The 19,241-nt window shown below is 49.7% G+C and overlaps 1 long non-coding RNA gene across 2 annotated transcripts; it reads left to right on the top strand.

The window, feature by feature from the left end:
• Nucleotides 1–3,948: 3,948 nt before the first annotated feature.
• Nucleotides 3,949–18,371, top strand: LOC103666546. 2 transcript variants are annotated; one of them, XR_005831516.1, is made up of 7 exons: nt 3,949–4,194; nt 5,775–5,923; nt 13,250–13,340; nt 13,467–13,596; nt 16,517–16,780; nt 17,170–17,372; nt 17,490–18,371. It is a non-coding gene; the product is annotated as an uncharacterized LOC103666546 (long non-coding RNA). The 2 variants fall into 2 exon arrangements; XR_005831515.1 differs by having other exon boundaries at nt 17,170–18,371.
• The last annotated feature ends 870 nt before the right edge of the window (nt 18,372–19,241 follow it).

The following is a 19,241-nucleotide window of genomic DNA, read 5'->3' as shown; positions in this document are numbered from 1 at the left end:
TGGCAAAGGAGGTGCCTGGCAGAGGATAGGTCTAGTGAGCTGGGTCTCACTTCCCTCCAGCCTGAGGAGGAAGAGTTCCAGGGGCCACCTGGGCTGGGTGTTGACACCCAGATACACCCAATAAGTTGCCAAACCCTGTCATGAGCCACCCAGCGTCCTCAGCAGCGATCAATCACACTCACTAATTACCCACAGGGAGGCCCTGCCACAGCCGCTCGCGGAAGAATCATTTTTCAGTCAGCCCCATGCAAGGTGTTCCCTAGGCATGACAGGGGCGCTCCGGGGTTCTCGTGCTTGCCAGTGGCCCATCTGGTTTCTGGATGTCCAGGTTGTGAAATGTGCCTTGTCGCAGGCTGGGGGCTCTTTGGGGGCCTCCACGGAAACATGGTAGAGTCCATTCTAGGGCATGGCTCGTAGGGCCTCTACTTCGAATGAGGTCGTGTGATCTCGCGTCTACCAGGTGCACCCCAGAGCTTCACAGACCTGGTGCCAGTTTCAGCTCTGCTACTTACAAGCTGTGTGACTTTATGCAACTCGACCTCTCTGTGCCCCAGCTTTCTTCCCTGTAAAAGAGGGAAAGATGGGAGGACTAACCTCACATAATTCTTAGGATAGCTGCTACGCACTTAAGGGCTTACCAAGCACCAGATGCTGGCCCACGAATTTCTAGTCATTGTTTTACTTCATCTTTACAGCTTTGTGAGGTATTACTGTTGGAAAATGCAATGAGATAATGCAGGTAATCTGCAGAGTGCCAGCACATAATAACGTGAACCATTATTATTATTATTATTATTACTAAAACTCACTTTGTAGGGTAGCCCCCAGCGAATTGCATGACAACTCACAGCCTCACCTTCTCCCACCTGTAAATGGGACATCTTTTCCAAGCAGCAGCAGGAGACCTGAAGCTTGGAGATTCCCAGATAAGAGGGGCAAAGCATTCATCATCTGGCTTGGGGGGGGGGGGGGGGGGGGGGGGGGGGGAGCAGGGGGAGAGCAGTCAGGCCCCAGCCAACGCTTCTAGTTGCATGTAAATTAATTATGTGCCATTTTCTAATTATACCAGAAACTCACTTTCTCCTCTTTGAAAAATTCTGCCCTCTACGGGAATTCTCCTTTACGCTATGCTCTTCTTTTGGTTTCCTATCCAATTTTCCTGGGGGGGGGGTTTTTTGTTTTGTTTTGTTTTGTTTTGTTTCTCTTTCAACTGAGATGTGAAAGAAATTGAAATCCACCTGTAAACCCGGGGTGCCACATCCCTTCATTCATTCACTCACTGATTCATTCAACAAACATTCACTAAGGGTTACTCTATTAATCCGCCCTGTGCTGGGTACTAGGACATGAACGTAAATACCACGCTGTCCCTGCCCTCAAGAGTTTTCAATTCTTGCAGCCCAGGTGTTCCACCCACCAAGGAAATAACACCAAATATTGGTGAGATAATTTCCCTTCAGGACATTCGCTAGGTCAGTTGCTCTGACTTTTTACAAGATGAAAGGAATGGAGAGAGGCAGCCAGCCAGGATTATCTTGCTCCATTTTGCAAACGCTGAGCTCCTGAGAGGGGAAGGAAGACAGGGGAAGAAGGGAAAGGAACTGTTATTTAAAAGCATCAGGCCCCTGGCGCCTGGGTGGCTCAGTGGGTTAAGCATCTGCCTTCAGCTCAGGTCATGATTTCAGGGTCCTGGGATAGAGCCCCATGTCAGGCCCCTTGCTCAGTAGGGGGTCTGCTTCTCCCTCTTTCTCTGCCCCTCCCTACCTCGCTCTCACTCTGTCTCAAATAAATAAATAAAATCTTTTATTTAAAAAAATAAATAAGGGGCGCCTGGGTGGCACAGCGGTTGAGCGTCTGCCTTCGGCTCAGGGTGTGATCCCAGCGTTATGGGATCGAGCCCCACATCAGGCTCCTCTGCTATGAGCCTGCTTCTTCCTCTCCCACTTCCCCTGCTTGTGTTCCCTCTCTCGCTGGCTGTCTCTATCTCTGTCAAATAAATAAATAAAAAATCGTTAAAAATAAAATAAAAATAAAATAAATAAATAAATAAATAAATAAATAAAAGCATCAGGCCCTGTGCCTTTTCATTCTCATACTTGCCCTGTGAGGGGTGTGTGAGTGTGTGGAAGGGGGTGTTAGCGCCAATTTACACACAGCAACTGACACCTAGAGAGGTTAAGGAGCTCATCCAAAAGTCACCTGGTCCATGTGGCAGAGCTAGGCTCAAACACAAGTGTGACGCCCGCAGCTAAACCCTCGGCCTGCTGACCCAGGGACTATGTGGCAGGTCAGAAGAGGATCTGGGAACCTCCTACCTCCCAATCCTCTGCCAGGTCTTCTAGGCCAATGGTTCTTAAACTTGAACATGCATCAGATTCGCCTGGAGGGCCTGTTAAAACACATATTGCTGAGCCCCACCCCCAGAATTTCTGATTCAGTAGGTCTAGGGTGAGGCTGAGAATTTGCATTTCTAACAAGTTCCCAGGTGGGGAAGATGATGATGTTGTCCAGGAACCACATTTCGAGAACACCATTTTTAGGTGAACCAATAATTCTCTCTTTGAAAAATAATGACTCCCTCTCCTTACCCTCCCCATTTCAAAAGTAACATAGGTATGTAAAACAATACATAAAATGTAAAACGGAGAGAAAAATTGGAAGCAGAGCTAGAGTCACCTGCATTCCTCCCCTCAGAGATAACCGCTGTTAGCAGTTTGGCGTATCGCCTCGTCTGTTTTCAGGATCTGCACAGACAGGAGGCAGGCAGACATACTGCTGTGGATCATCCTTTTGCCCCTCCATTAAGACCCAGTTAAGATCACAGCTCTTCCTTGAGATCTTGAGCAAGCCTGGGGCAAGTCTCAGACCCCTCTCCTCCGCAAAACTGAATTTATACTCCCATCCTTGTTGGATCGCTGGGAAGGTTAAAGGAGATAATGTATTTATCAAGTACTGGACACCGAATCTGTTGCGGAGTCAGCTCTCAATCGATGCTTGGCTGTTATTTTTTTTCAACCAACAGGGCCCGACCAGTATATACTATTTGTGTTTCAGCCCTGTGGCCCTTCCTCCGGCTGGCCTTCCTCTGTGTGGACGCCCCCTGAAGCTGTCTGTGGCTCCAGGCACCTGACCAGGCCCTCGCTGTGCCAGCCAGTGCAGTAGCAGGAACCTCAGGAGCGTCCTGCACCCCAAGCCTCCGCCGTTAGGGTTGTCTCAGCCCCAGTCCGCCTGTTTTACAGGCGGAGCTTAATGAGGGCTTTTAACTTTTCATTCACCAGCAGCGTAACTCCGACTTTTAATAACACACCTTGTGCACGACAAAAATTTGCTCCTGGCAATCATGGTTTCGACCACAAAACCGCAGCGGGGAGGCGTTCCTGGTTAACTCTTTCAGCGCTCCCGGCAGTCTGGAGCCTGGCGCTCCTGGAGATCAGATGGAGCAGCGACAGAGGCCTGTGGTCACCCACTGGGACGTCCCTTGTCCCCCTCCCACTCAGCCCTGTCTCTCCAAGGCTTTGGGGAGGGAGATTCCAGGTGGCGGGTGGGCTCCCAGTAGGCGGACTGAGCAAGACTGCAGAGGGGAATGCCGGTGCGCCTCGCTCGCTTCTCTCTCTCTCTCTTCCACTCCATAGACCTACTATGTGCTGATCACTTAACCTCCTAACCCCTCATTTCCTCCCAGGCAGAGCGAGCCAGCGCAGGTGCACCTCGCACACAGTCGGCTCTGGGGCACCACTCTACCTATAGCTCCAGAGGGGCCGCGAAGACCCATAGCAACCGGCCTAAGACCCTGGCATGCCAGCGCGGCACCCCCGAGAGCACCCTGGAGGGCAGCGCGCAGGCGCGGGCTGTTTTCCCGCGAGAGGAGAGCCACGGGCGTGAGCGACTTCCGGTGCCCCCCGCCCAGAATCCCTTGCGGGCGGCTCTAGCCCGGGGGCAGCCGAGGCGGGCTGCGTTGGCCCGGAGGCTGGCAGACGCACCCGGCAGGCGCTGGGCCCGACCACATGAAAGGCCGGAGTGCTCCACCCGCCAGCTGCCCCGAGCTGGGTTCTGCCGCCGCCGCCATGCAACCCAGGACCCGGCCTTCGAAGGGCCACCTTCCTCCCCAGGCCTAGGGATCGGGCTCACGGTTAAGGAGCTCCAGCCCTGGGGCCGGGTGGCCCACATGTGGGAGCGCATTGTTTCCCCTGCCAGGTAGGTGGGCATATACCCTGTTGGACAGAAGAGGAAACCGAGGGTCAGGGAGGAGAAACAAATTGACCAGGACCCTGCGGTTGCTAAGTGGCAGAATTTAGCCCCATGCCAGCCCGGCTTTTCCCACCACACCAAGGCCTAACAAGATTTCGTCATTCTGTCGGAGGACAAGATGGACGCTAGGACCAGCCCTCTGCGCTCGACACTGTTGGGGGGAATTGGGCAGCCAAGCCAGTGGCCACAGCAGCACCAACAGCAACAGCTCGAAACTTGCAAGCCAAACACATGATCTTCCCACCCCCCACTTCTTAGTGAGGGTAGCTGAGCCCCCAGGCGCTGAGGCTCTGTCATTGTAATCTCAAACGGTGGCTTCAGCGTCTGGCTGCAATTACTGTGCAGGCACAGGTTCCCCTCACCCCACCCCAAACGGAGAAGCCTCAACTGTCAGCGGATCTGACTTCAAAACCCAAATGATTAAGGAGGAGAAAATCAGGAAACTTTCTGTTGGGGTAACCCAGCTTCAGGACGCTTACCCCCTGAGGGGCACCAATGAATAGATTCTGTCTGCAGCCTCTGCAGTTTTAACTGGGGGATGGAAGTGGGATGAAGACACATAGTAAGATTTTTGTCTTGTTTTCAGATTGTGGAAAAATAGAAAGCAAGAGGTTCAGAAATACTGGTTATTTCTGTATGAAGTAACAAGGGTATTATGAGCTTGCTCCTTCTAAATCCCAGATATGGGCAGGAAGGCACCTGCATCTTGCCAGGCAATAGAGGTGACCTCACTGAAAACCACATCTCAGCTTCTTCAGCCTTAGAACTGCCTCTGAATAAAAATCAACCGCATTTTATTTAATGCACCTTCAGACTTTGGCTCTGTGCCTAGCATTTTACAGCTTTTATCACACTTAACTCTCTCAAGATTCCAACAAAGCATTCTTATACCCATTTTCTAGATGAGGAAAATGAAGCTCTGGTAAGTTGAGTGACTTGTCCAAGATCACATGCCCCATAAGGAGCAGAGTCTGGATTTGAACTTAGGTCAAGCTGACTACAGAGGGCATATGTTTAAACACCACTCTGTAACCTTTCCACTTGGGACTGTTCCAACCCAACAAACAAGTCCCTTTAGAGAAACCCAACTCTCTGCCTAAGACAGCTCTTAGAAGTACCTCAAAGAAGTTCCGTTTGGCAAGAAGATAGAAAGCCTAGATGGGATTGGGGCTGTCTCTGATTTCCAAGTCCCTTCACAGTATCAGAAAGTAGTGCCGAAAGCCTTCACAGCTTCAGTCCTGTGTTTCCCTACCTGGCTCGAAACTGCTCAGCAGACAGAGGAAAAAAAAAACACTATTTTCCCAGGGAAACATTCAACTCTAGCTTGAGATAGGGCTTGCCTCAACACGCCAAAGTGAAGTCGTCAGCCCATTCATTTACCCTTACAAATTGCTCTGTGAATCCTGGCGCCGGCCTCCCTGCGCTTCCCCCTTCTGGAAACCCCATCGAGCCTCCACGCTCGGAGAGCGCCAGGCATCCAGCAGTGTTTACTCACTCAAGTTCATTCGACATCTTCTTGCTCCCAGGCTCCCAGGCTCAAAGACGAAGACGGGCACCAGCTCGGAGACTCTACTGACCGACCGCTTGTCTCTAATTCTTGCCTGACACAGACATTCCTTGCCCAGGGAAGTGTTTGATTTATGTTGAGGTTTGAGTGTCGGGATTTTGCTGACAGGTAGGTTCCCGGCAGCGCTGGTGCTGATTGGCTCTGGGTACAGGTGCCGGCGACAGCAGGTATGCCTCAACAGGTGCAGCTGTTAACTCTTGGCCTGCCGCGTTGGGGGCGGAGCCAAGGGGGCCGGCTGGGTGGAGCTGGCCAATTCCTTCCTAGGTGAGGGGGTGGGAGGTGGAGATGAGGGAGGAGGGAGGGCAGAAAAAAATGTTGGAGAGAAGATAGCTAGAGGAAAAGTACAGAGACAGAAACTTGGCTAAAGGAAATCTCGATTTCTGTTTCTAGTTAGTATCCCGGATACTCAGGAACACCCCCCCAATTCCCTCGCCCCTTCTTCTGCCTACCATCAAATACTTCACAGCCACTGGGGGATTCTCAAAGAAGAGAGCAGATCTCCCCCTTCTCCACCCCCGGGGCAGGGGGAGAGTTGTTTATGTGTAAGCGTCCTCCCTTTTTTCCAGAGCTTTTCCCTAAAGGTAATAATAGCTTCTTTCTGAATAATGTTTTACAGTTATTCAGGTGAGCTCTTTGATTCTCCCGGTAACCCACTGTGGTAGCCATTATTGTACCCTTTCCTTCCCGACACACTTCACAGGTGAGGAAATGGAGGCTGGAGAGGTAAATTGACTTGCCCAAGGGCAAAGCTAGTGAGTGTCGGAGCCCAGATCTGAATCTTCAGTCATCTGCAAGTCTGGCTGTCCCTTTGAGCCGAAGTCAGTGGGCTCAATTCAGTAGACATGTATTGAGCACCTGTTGTGTGCCGGGCCTTTCTCTGGGTTCTGAGGAGACAGAGGCCAAGAAGACAAGGGTCACTGTCCCGGAGGAGTCAACAATCTGGAGTGTGTGTGTGTGTTGATGGCAGGGGGGCGGCCGGGTGTAGGGTGGGAGGCAGCCTTTTATTTGGCGTGATACAGATCTGAATGAGACATGAGCAAACCTCATGCCTCTGGCCAACACAGAAGGGACGGAAAAGTTGAAGCTGGCCACCTCCGAAGCCTTAGCTAGCTGATCATTTCACCCTCTAGTAAGTGCTTTCTTCCTCACCGGGAACAGGAGAATCAGATACCTGTCAGACTGAGAAAGCGTGGAATAATTGCTGTGAGCTGCCTCTGTCAAGAACAAGGTTGGTAAACCCAAGAGACCCACAAACACAAGTAGGAGAGCGCTGGGGCTGCTTGTAGAGCTTCCACTAGGGTTAATTTGAAATTAAATCTAAGCCAGAGATCTTGGTATCTGTTTTTTTCCTTCTCTCTTTCTGTTCTCTGCCCACCCCCTCTTCCCTTTTAGCAAATTATCTCTTTGCTCTGTCTTCCCGGGAGCCTCACCTTGGCCCACTCCTTTCTCTCCCAGGGAAGGGCGGGGTTTCACCTACTCCTGCCAATGTGATGGAAGTTTTCAGGGTAAAGTCAGCATCCACTGGAGAGCCCTCTTGAAGGGCAGGCAGGCCTATGGAGAAGGGGCCCGGGGTTTGAGAACCGTCCGAGTTTGGCTTCTCACTGGAGGCTGTGTGTGTGGCAGCCAAGGGGGCCCTGACAAGTAACAGTCAATAGTAATAGTAATTGCTAATAAAGCCACCAGCTCAGAGCAGGCCTTCCCAGCTGCCCTTGTTAAAGTAAACACTCAGTTACTGTATCACACCACTTTATGGGGTTCTCTGCAAAGCTCTTACAACTTTCTGCTATTTTTCTAATTGTTCATTGTCTCCCCTTCTTTTGGAATGTGAACTCCACAGGAGTAAAGACCTCGTCTGCCCTGCTCGCTGGTGCATCTCCAGCGCTACTACAGGGGCGGGCAGACAGCCCGGGCTCGGTACACTGGGTATCAGGCAGCATGCCACACCTTCACACGCACTGTCTCACGTAATCCTCCCAGCGACCCCGTGAGATAGGCACTTTGCTGATCCCTGTTTTAGAGCTGAGGAAACTGAGGTACAAAGTGATGAAGTGAGTCACTAAACCGCAGAGCTTAGAAGTGGTAGAGCTAGAGCTGGGATTTGATCCAAGAGCAGAGCCTGGTGTCCAACCACTTCACAGATGTTATTGGTGGCAGGAGAGCCACTGGGTGCCAGCTGTGACTGCAAAGCTCACTGCAGCCCCAAGGACGGCACATTTGTCTGCCCGCCTCCTGGAAGGCTGGGAGTTTCTGTCAGCTGTGTTGCAACTCACAGGTAAAGGGCTGTGGAGGTGACTCATGTTGGCTGGGCTCAGATGGAGGCTGGGATTCCAGGCGGCGTGTCTGTGCTCGCTGGACTTTTTTAAATGGGTCCTCTCTCTCTACTTCTGGGTTTTGTCTCTTTAATCACCTGCACCCATCTGCAGAGATCAGCAGAGGCTCAAGTCATGGGGCAGAGGGGTCCCGTGTCTCCAAACACGGGAAGGCACCCTGGATGGGACAGAGGTAGATAAGGACACCGGGAGACTATTTACAAGGTTGCCAGTTGCCAGACCCCTCAGGAGGAGCTAGGCCTCCGGTTCCAGCCCTTCATTAAATGAATGAGAGATGCCAGGGTTTGAGAGAGACACTGCCCAGCTTTGCTCCTACCCCTTCCGTCCTCCTGTATAGCGCGGGCATGGCCCAGGGCTAGGCTAGGCTGCATCTCCTCCCCTCTTTGGATTGGCCCAATTCTTGGTATTTTGGCCGAGGGGTGAAAACAGAGACCGGCTGACGACCTGTGACATAATTATATATTCACGGTAGCAACAGTCATGATGGTGGCTGTTACTTTGCCCTTTGTGTATGGGAAGCACTGTGCTCAGAGTTATCTGCGTTAGCTGGCAGTACCGCTCCGAGTCTGCCAGATCCTGTTTCACATCCCGGCCCAGCCATGTCATGTTGGGCAAATGACTCGGACTTTCTAAGCCTCCGTTTCCTCAGCTGTAGAGTGAGGGTCATGTGAGGATGAAATGAGATGGTGCGTGTGAGGTGCACTGGGCAGTGCCTGGCACGTAGCGCTCCATCGTTGTTAGGAAAGACCTTTTTTTCTCATGTAATTCTCATACTAAACTCTGTGAGGAAGCTGTTCCCTCATTTTACAGATAAAGAAACTGACTCAGATGGGTTAAATGACATCGCAAAAGTGAAAAGCTAGTAAGTAAAAGAGTTGAGATCTGAACCCACATCTTTCTGCCTCCATTCTTGTGAGCTAGATGAATTGAGGGATTGTCCCAGGTTCAGGTTCTGCCTGACCACTTCCTAGCTGTATGACCGGGTAATCTCTCTCAGGGCTTCAGTTTCCCTCCCTCTGAGACAAGATTAATGAATCACTGTAAGGGGGGAGGTGCATATCAGATCATCTAGGTTTCCTTTTCTAGATTACTTCTGGAAAAGAAATGTTCCTCTTCTCGACACACGATCTGCCCCCTCTGGAAGATGGCATGGTCCTTCATCCCTCCTCCTTTCCAGGATTATCTCGAAAAGAGTGTTACACTCTTGGCATGTTAGGGAGGAGTAAAGGTTAGGACTACTGAGTTAAGTATGTGCTAAGAGCAAGGGCTGTTTGTCTGCAAAGGTTGTGCACTGCACAATCACAGTGCCATTGTACGGTACAGGACTTGCGCTATTGGACACTATGGCCCTGCTAACAGTCCTTTTTTTTTTTTTCTAACACATTAAGACTTCATGGTTATCCAAAACTTAAGGAAAAACTGTTGACCTACATAAAAATATCAAAAAGGCAAATTCCAAAATGTTAATAGTACTTTTCTATAGGTGCTAAAATGACAGAATTTTAATTTTTTCCCTATTCCCTCTCCCCTATCAAGTTTCTGCACTGATCTTGCATTGCTTTGTAATTGGAAATGCTATACAAAACCCCAGTTTAGTTTTGTTTTTAATATTTTTGTTTTTTACGTTTTGAAAGTAATCTCTACACCCAACATGGGGCTTGAACTCATGACCCTGAGATCAGGGGTCATACACCCTACTGACCGAGCCCACCAGGCACCCCTACAAAACCCCAGTTATAATGCCCATTAACTAAATGGTCCCCATGTCCCCATTCTTCCTGGAGTGAAAGCAGAGATAGAGTAGTAAAGATTGGGAGTCCTTTCTGAGCTTCCTTGTGAAGTGCTTGAATGGAGAATGGGGGCTGCCCAACTCGCAGGCTCTCAGCAGGGAGCTCAGGAATCAGCTCTAATCTTGCCTTCATTCAAATTACTATCATTTATCGAGCACTCACCCCATGATACTTGCTTAAGATGCTTTATCCCATTCCTCCTGTCAAATGGGATCATTTAATCCCCCTGGGAGGACTTGGCTCCTGGAGTATTGCCAAGTTACTAAAGGATATCAACTCTGCAGTCAACTACCCAAGACCTTGGACAAGCAGCTTTCTTCCTTGTTACCTGAGTTTCCGCCTCACTGAAGTGATCACTGTGAGGACTGAAGGAGGTAGGGTCCTTACTGTGTGCTGTCATCGCTGTCCGGGCCAGGGGCAGGTCGGGGTGCTTCCTGTGCATATCCTGTCATTCTCCTGAGCTCCCCATTTTCCAGAAGAGGAGCTGGCTCCGAGAGGTGAGGTAACTCAGCTAGGGTCACCTGGCTGTCTCCTTAGTGACAGAATCAGACCAAAGTCCGCCTGACCTTAAAGCCACGGAAACCATTCTTTCAGCCTCCTGAGTGCCTTTTTGGAACAAAGCCTTGGATGGAGGGGTGGGTGGAAGGAAAAAGGGAAGGAGGGAAGAAAGGAAGGAAAGTAGATAGGTTGGCTGAATGGATTTGTAAGGTAGGAAGGATTTATAAGCTTCTGGAGTGCAGAAACCATGCCGGGAAAACGAAATCTTACCTGGCACCTGTCCCAGGTCTCAACATGTGTGTTCAATAAATATTTGTTGGATAAATGAGAAGTGGATGAACATGTATAATTTACACAAGATAATTGACATTCTGGCCAAATCAGCTGTTGCCTTCTACCCCTCCCCCATTCCCCAGGGAAGACTTCCAAAGTTTGAATTGCCGTGCTTCCTCTCATTAGCATATACCTTTAGACCAGTGACTGTCTTCTGGAAGTCTCAGTTTCCCCATTATCCCTCAATGGGGTTGACTTGAGGATTAAGTTAAATAAGATCTCAGGGGAAAGCCAATGGCAAGTAAACCATAGGTACCTAATGAAAGATAGCTGGGGGGCGCCTGGGTGGCACAGTGGTTGGGCGTCTGCCTTCGGCTCAGGGCGTGATCCCGGCGTTACGGGATGGAGCCCCACATCAGGCTCCTCCGCTATGAGCCTGCTTCTTCCTCTCCCACTCCCCCTGCTTGTGTTCCCTCTCTCGCTGGCTGTCTCTATCTCTGTCGAATAAATAAATAAAATATTTTTTAAAAAAAGATAGCTGGGGTTATAGGTGAGCACCCAGCTTAGAAAGGGGTCCTCCTCAGGCACCATCTGTTTCCAGCCTCAACGCACAGCTTAGTTCCCAGCACCACTCAGCACTCAACGTCATTTAACAGCCTGTTTGATGAGTGAAGCTCTTTTCAGTTGAGAACGTTTTCCTATTCTTTCCCTCCTCTGGTGAGCCACAGTGGATGGTGGTAGTCAGGGGGTGATGAATTTTTGGCCCCATTTGAGCTCGATGTTCAGAGAAAGCATCTGTATTTAAGCAAAGGAATTTGGATTGGAGCTTCAGATTTTGGATAAAGCATCACCCTGGATACCATTATGGATCCTAATGGGTCCCAAAAGTGCTATCCTGGGCATGCACCTAAAGCTCCGTAAACATCCCATCCTAATCTTCCTCTCTAGCCCATCGCTGGACTTAAGTAGAGGGATGGGCCACACACCCTACACGGAGAATATAGCCCACATTTAAAAGCAAGGGAGGACCTGAAGTTGCGCTTGTGGAGGGTCGGGGTGGGCAGCACCCAGACCCATTTGTGTTTTGTACTTGAGATTTTTATCACAGTTCTGCCATTAACACCACCTATATTCCTTCCTAGAAGCGCTTTGGACAAGAAGAATCATTATGGGGTCTAAAGTTGTCCTCAAAGCACCCCTTAAAATAAACCCAGAGAAAGTCTCTGAATACCTGGAAAACAAGTTGGGGTGTGTGTGTGTGTGTGTGTGTGTGTGTGTGTGTGTGTGTGTTCACTTAGCAAGTTGATAAAGATGAAAGAAAATGCCAAACCCCAGTGTTGGCAAGGGTGAGGGAAAACAGGCTCCCTCCTTGCTGGAGGGAGTGTGAATCAGTCCAAACGTGGGCTTTAGATTTTCACTCATCTTTGATCTAGCAATTTCATTCTTAGGAATTTAGTCTAAGCAAGCAATCTCTGTGTGCAAAGAGTTATCTGCAAGGATATGCATCAGAGCATTGTTTATAATCCTGAAAAATTAGAGTTAATATAAATACTCTTCAACAGAAGCTCAGTAAGATAAATAAGATACCCAAATATAGTTGCATACTGAGCCACAGTTTGCAAGGTGCTGCAGAAAGCCCCTTCGTGCCCTGGAAGTTATTACCGAGTTTACAGCACAGTTGTTAGCATTTATGAGTCCTTACTATCTGCAGGGCCCCAGGCTCAGTGTTTAATCTCATTTAATCCTTACACCAACCCTATGAAGTAACTACTGTTATCCTTTTACAAATGAGAAGAAGGAGGCCCATTCATGAAACAACTTACCCAGGGTCACTCCAGGGAGCCTCTGGGTCTCGAAGCTGGGTCTGAGTTCCTACTTTTGAGTTTTGAGTCTCAAACTCTACTTTTAGTAAATTAGTCCATTCCTCTTTTTTTTTTTTTTTAGTGTAGACGCCATACCCAACATGGAGCCCAACGTGGGGCTTGAACTCATGACCCAGACATTGAGGCCTGAGCTGAGATCAAGAGTCGGATGCTTAAATCGACGGAGCCAGCCAGGCGCCCCTAATCCATTCTTGTTTTTAACGTCCATTTATATGACTAGAAAGAGAGTATCATGGCTAACGGGATCAAGGGTCATTTATATTTTATTCTTTTGGCTTATCTCTGGGCATTATTTCTTCTGTTAATAAAAGAAAGAAACTACAGTTAGTAAAAAGTGACAAATCCGAGAAGGCTTGTCCCTGAGCTGGGAAGGAAGAAGCAGCCGGAGTACTATCTGGGGATTTGTTCTGTGTTGCCAGGAACTGGTCAGAGCGGAAGGCAGCCAGGGAAGGTAGCCTCCATCCTAGAAGGAGAGGGCCCAGCCCTGGAGGCCCACCTGGACCCACCCTCATTGCAGACCATCACCAGCCTGCATCTTAAAAGGGCCATTAAACAAGATACTGCCCACTTCCAAATAAAAGGAGCTTCGCTGAGGAACGCCTGTGAATCCCCATCATCCCCGCAGCTAAAAATGTACTTCCCCCTCTCATCTATCTGCAGGGGTCAAACTGGGGGCTTGGAGGGTTCAGTTGGGGGTTTCCTGGAGGAACTACAAGGAAAGTGTCCGAAGCCTGGCGTGGACACAGCCCTGGTACGTCCGTGCTGAACACATATCTGGGGTCCACGATGCCTTTCTAGGTTAAAGTGGGGGTGGGGGGAGAGGTTCAAGTACGCAGGATTAACCAACCCATAAGGTCCGTTGTTGCTGTTCTTACAGTTTTCCTTCACGGCCTGCCTGTGGTGTGCGCTGAGCTCTGGTCTCACTGGAGAAGGGGGCAGGGAGGGACAGGCTCGGGTCTCCTGGGCGCCGCACCTTCTCAGGAAGACAGAGGCCATGTAGTCCCAGGGTAAGTGCTCAACCTCGGACCCCAAATGTTCAGGTTTGGATTTTTCTGAATCTGTGACTGCCCAGAAGATTTTTAAGGCCCGCAGTTTGGTGGCAGGTGGTCAAGCAGTGGGGAGTAGGAAGGGGAAGGGCTTCTGTGACCTCCTGTGTGCCCTAGGAAGTCAGCTACTCAGAAGCCCTCTTCACTCACCACTCCCCCTTGCCCCTGCTCAGCATTCCAGCCTGTGCTCGGGACAGGCTACCCACCCTGCCCGGGCCCATGCCGCACTGGGCCCAGCTTTCCCTCCCTGACCAGGTTCATTTATTTGGTTCTCTCACACCCGCCCCCCCACTTCAATCTTCCAGTTGCTCTGGAATCATCTCCACCTCAGCACCTGCCATCTAGATGTGTGCATTATTCATTTAATGAATATGAAGGTGTATTTAATCATTAAAAAGTATCATGGGAGCTCTTATTTTTTGGGTACTTAAGTATATGCCAGACTGTGATAAACACTTTCCCTGCCCTGTTTCACTCAATCCTTACAACTGCCCAAAGACTTAGACACAATCACCACCTTTCTCTTACGGATGTGGAACCCGAGGCGTGAAGAGGCCAGGGAACTCGATGGAGTCCTACAGCCCGACTGACCAGGCTGGGATTCGAACCCGGGACGTTTGGCTCTAAAGCTCAAGACCTGCACCTCCACCAAATGCGCATGCGCACACATGCGCGCATGGTAGGGCGCCTCTAGCTGAGATCTTGGATGCTGGAGCCAAACTACTGGAGTTCGAATCTTGGCTCTATCATTTCCTACTTGTGTGACCTTGGGCAAGTTCTTTGATCTCTCTGAGCCTCGGTTTTTTCATCTTTAAAGTAGGCATAACTCCTACCTTGGAGGGATTTAAGGGATTTCACACGCGCAAAGCATTTCGCACGGCTCTCGTGCACGAAGTCCCGGGAACGTGGGCTGTTGCTGCTGTCCTTACGGATGGCTCGCCTCGCCTCCCAGGGAAACAGTGAGTTCCTTGTCTTGTCTCTGCTTCTGCTCCGGCCACCACGGCACTCGGCCCAGGGCAGATGCGCCTGGCGGTGGACGTTAGTCACCAGGCTCCTCCTCCTCAGAGGGGATGTGAGCATGAGTGTTCTCTCTGCCCAGACTCTGTCGAAATCTGAGTCATGCCTTGACAGCTGTCCCTGAGCCTCAGCCCCCTCCCCTTTCACAATGAGCTCCGTCATTCACACCCTCCTCAGTCATGAGCAGACACCCCCAGGATTACCCGTTAATGGGCCTTGAGGACACCTCCAGGAGGAAGATGACAGGGACCTGACTCTTTAGCCAGTGGCTTTGGCTGTTTGGCCATATTTCAGAACTATCAGCAGCCTCCGAATTGATTGACGACCCAGTACAGGGCTGTGGTATTTCATCTGGTCGCCCTTGGATAACTGACAACTGAGGACTTACGCTTGGCTCCATCTGGACGGGTCAAGTTTGGGAGGCTTTTGTTTTACTCTTGTCGGCTCTCCAGGCTCCCAGAAGCCTGTGAGGTGGTTTGGGGGAAAGTTAAGGTCCTCAACTTAAAGACTTATTGTGCCTTAGATAGTTTCGTGTTAATGATGATAAGCTCCACATCTCTAGCCAGACCTCAGTTCGAAACCCGACTCTGCTTTTCGTTAGCTGTGACTCTGAGCTTCTGAGTTTGTCTGCGTCTGTTTCTTCATCTGTAAAACGGCAATAGCGGCAGTACTGACTCCATAGGATGGTTGTGGGGATTAAGTGTATGTGAAGCCCTTAATATAGTACCTGGCACATCGCTGTCATCCATGCCTTTGTTAAGCAGTGGGGAAGAGAGTACTGGACCAAGAGTCAAAAGGGCAAGGGTTGACTTCCAGTTCTGCTGCTCATTGGCTGTCTTAACTCCCTTCTCTGAACCGGTTTCTTCCACTGTGAAATGAAAAGTTTCTTTTGAAGGTCATTCAAGTTCTTTTTGGCTAAGGTTTGTGATCTGTGATTTTGAAGGTGCCCCCCCCAAAAGAAAACAGAGTGGAAGAAAGAATTAGTACCAGATGTCTTTATCTGCCAGGATCACATTTCACAAGCCCCAGCCACTTGGCACCATCTTCAAAAGTCCTCCATCCCCCATGCATCTAGCAGCCATTACTCTGAAATTTCTCATCCCCCAAGAACGGTTTGCAAGACCCCAAGAGGCTTGGGAGCCTCCCTGAGACCCAAGGGAAGGCACGGGGCTAGAAATCGAAGTCTGCATCACAATGACGGGCCAGCCTCAAACATCACACCCCAGAATATTACCCTCAGTGCCTCCGGCAGCAGTCACTCTTCACTTCCTCAGAATGGATTAGTTTATGGCAAGGGAGGGATGTTTCCCCTGGAGCCTGGGGGTGTAGTGATCTGTTATACAACAGGCCCCGCCAGGGAAATGCAAGGGTTTTCTTTTTCTTTTCTTTTCTTTTCTTTTTTTTTTTTTTGTTTTGTCTGGCCTCTCAAGCAGTCTGAGTCACCCCCAGCAGGGGGACAAATCTGGGGATAGAGGAGGCGTCTGGCATCCCCGGGAATGAGAGCCCTTCCCCACAGGAGTGTCCGTTAGTGCAGAGTCCTACTGAGTTATTCTTATGCCCTGTTTGACCCCAGGGGGATGAGATCGGTGGGATTTACAGAAAATAAAAAGCAATTGGTTTCAACTAGTTCTACCAGTTTTCCCCCCTACAGTAAAACATCACTTAACCATTTTAACGTAACAGATTTCCTTTTACAAAGAGAATGGGCTTTGGAGGAATTTATCGTGGTAACAAACAGAGGCACTTTTTACAAAGCCCTTAGTGCCCAACACATGCCAAATATTTTATACCCATTATTTTATTATTTACAAAAAAATTACTAGTTTCACCGTGAGGAAAAAATACGACCATTTTCATTTTTCAGGTGGGCAAACTGAGGCCCAGAGAAGTAAAGTGATTTGCTCAAGGTGAGTGGTGGAGCTGGAACTTGAACCTGGGCCGAATGATCCCAGAACATCTGGCAGCCACAACTTCATATGCACACTTGCTGGAAGCCTTGTTGGGGAAGCCCTGCCTAGACGGTGGTGAGACCCAGATCTGCCCATCTTTCGTGACATCTCAGATTCTTTTCTGGAAGGCCCACCTGATCATCTTGTAGTCCTCCAGCAGCTGGGACAGCTGCCACGCAGTGAGTATGGGTGACTTGTCTGAGCCGGTGCGGGAAAGGGCAGAGCTCAGCCTCTTGCTCCTCTGTCTCTGGGAAAGAGGCCAGTTCTAGCAGTAGAGATTCTGATGGGGGACTCGGTTTCCCAATCACTGTCATGTCCAGTGGCCGGTAGCCATGAACCCTTTCCTCCTTTTCCTTCCGTCCAGCAAATGCAGCATCCAGACGCAGCCAGTTGTGAAGAGAACGTTTCCATAGGAATTGTGCAATATGGCTATCGTCTCCAGGCCCCAGTCCAGCCCAAGCCACTACCCCTTCTGGCTGGGAAGTTTCTTTCCTCTTCCCTCTTGCATGAAACTGTTAGGCTCAGCTCAAGCCCACTCCCTTCCCCCTTTCTCTCCTTTCTTCCTCAGGAAGTAGCTCTCTCTCCTTCCCAGCGCCTGGCTCTGCCCTGCTCCGGCTCACCCTTCCCCGGGCAGTGAGTTCCATGCCTCTCCTGGACCCCAATCGTTTATGAATTCTCTAAAGTCATGACAGGGAATCCCACAGATGCGTCCTGGACAACACAGGGATGCCGAAGATGTCCCAGGCAGAAAAGGTTCTGGGAGCAAACCAGGTGGGCCAAGCTGCACACCAGACCCTCTTCTTAAAAATGAACAATGCATAGGCCAGTCTCTGAAGTCCAGCAAGTCCAGCAGCCAGGAAACCTGTTTTGTTTGCTTTTTCAACTCAGGGTTTCCCAAACTGAGGTGGCTACATAATCATCTTCCCTGTCCCTGCCGCATGCCTGTGATAACAGGAGAACCAGTGACTGCGGAACACACTTTGGGAAGTTCTACCCCCAGCCTTCCACCCAAGTTTGCAGTTCATCTTGCTTTCATTGATTTAAGCCTTTCCTGTTTCTTGGGGCTAATCTCACAAACTAATCTAAGGTGGTGTCTGCCCAGTAGGGTCTTCAAGAAACATATACTTGATGGGAATGAAGGTTTTCTTAAGACGTGATGATGTGATGCCCAGAATAGATCAAGGAATTTCTAGAATGTGGGAGGAGGGGGAGTAGAAGTTGAAACAACAGCAGACAGCATTTACCAAATCTTTATTTGTTCCCTAGTCAGAGGACCAAAGCCAGGGATAGAATGTAATGGAGGATAATCAAACCAGACCTCGGTCACAGATAAATAGTTTTTGAGTGAATGAGTGAACAGACTTCGGGACTGGTCAGAAGGTTGGGAGACTGTGAATGAATGCCTGCATGCATGCATGAATGAATGAATGAAAATCAAGCAGCTGGTACCCAGATTAGAACCAGCCACCCATGATCAATGGAAGAAGCAAGATATAAAAAGAGGACACTATGAATGATTCCATTTATGCGAAGGTCGGCAACAGATCAGGCTACTCTACTATGACGAGAACAGAGCTGTGGTTGCCTTTGGGGAGTAGGCATTGCCTGGAAGGGGCACAAAAGGGCTTTTGGGGGAATAGAAATAGTCTTGATCTTGATTCCGGTGGTAGTTGCACGAGTGTATACTTTCATCAAAATTCACCAAATCGTACATTTAAGATCTGTGCACTTACCTGTATTGTACATTTAATCTAAAAATAAAAATCTTACCACTTAGGTCTCCCTGGCAATAATTCACTCCCTTGTCCATCATTTTCTCAAAGCACTTTGTCTACACAGGCAAGGAGAAGCCCAAGAAAGTGATGTGGGGTGTAGTAATAGTGACCATCTCCTGGTGTTTTAAGGGAGGGTTCAGTGAGAGAAAGCACGTAAGCCTCTCAGCACGTGTAAGTTCTCAGTAAATGTTTGTTGAGTTTATTACTATCATTTTGCTATTTTCAGTAGGATTACAACTCCCTGCCTTCCCCCTGACCCCCAACCCCTTCAAACAATTCTTTGGCCTGCTCTCAGCCTCTCCCTTTCTTCAGAGGGTGGGAGCGAGGACACTCTACGAGCAGTTGACAGATAGTTTGAATCAGGAACAGTTGTGACAGCAGCCAGTCAGCTCAGGGAGTAGAAAGAGTCAGCTAACTCCCTGGTGGATAGTGACTAGGGGATCCCCAGCTGATTTGAGAAAAACATGAATCCTTGGTTTTTTAAGAATCCTGCCACCTGCTTTGGGCTTCTCCTTGCCTAGTTCATGCTGAAATGAGGCAGTTGGAAGCCTTACAACGTGAGGAATGGGGCCACGGTGACCCGAGTGGCCACTTTTGAATTGCACCTCCAGGCCTCGGCGGTCAGGGGCTGGTTGGGAAGACTGGACCCCTTTGGCTGGAACCTTGCCCTTTGGGATCCTGCGTGAGGGCGGCTGGCTGCGGATGAGGTTCCCCTAGTTGTAGTTCTGTAGGCGTGGCAGAGAAAAAACCCTCTTGACAGTTCAAGCGTTTGGTGGTTTTGATTTGTACAGTCAATAGGCCAGTGTTATTTGAAATAAAGTAACAACCCGTGCTCGTGGAGAGAGAAAAAAAGCCATGAAAATGC

The sequence above is a fragment of the Ursus maritimus genome, unplaced genomic scaffold (genome assembly GCF_017311325.1).
Source record: "Ursus maritimus isolate PB19 unplaced genomic scaffold, ASM1731132v1 scaffold_32, whole genome shotgun sequence".
Classification (NCBI taxonomy): domain Eukaryota; kingdom Metazoa; phylum Chordata; class Mammalia; order Carnivora; family Ursidae; genus Ursus; species Ursus maritimus.
This window is presented reverse-complemented; position numbering and strand designations above follow the sequence as displayed.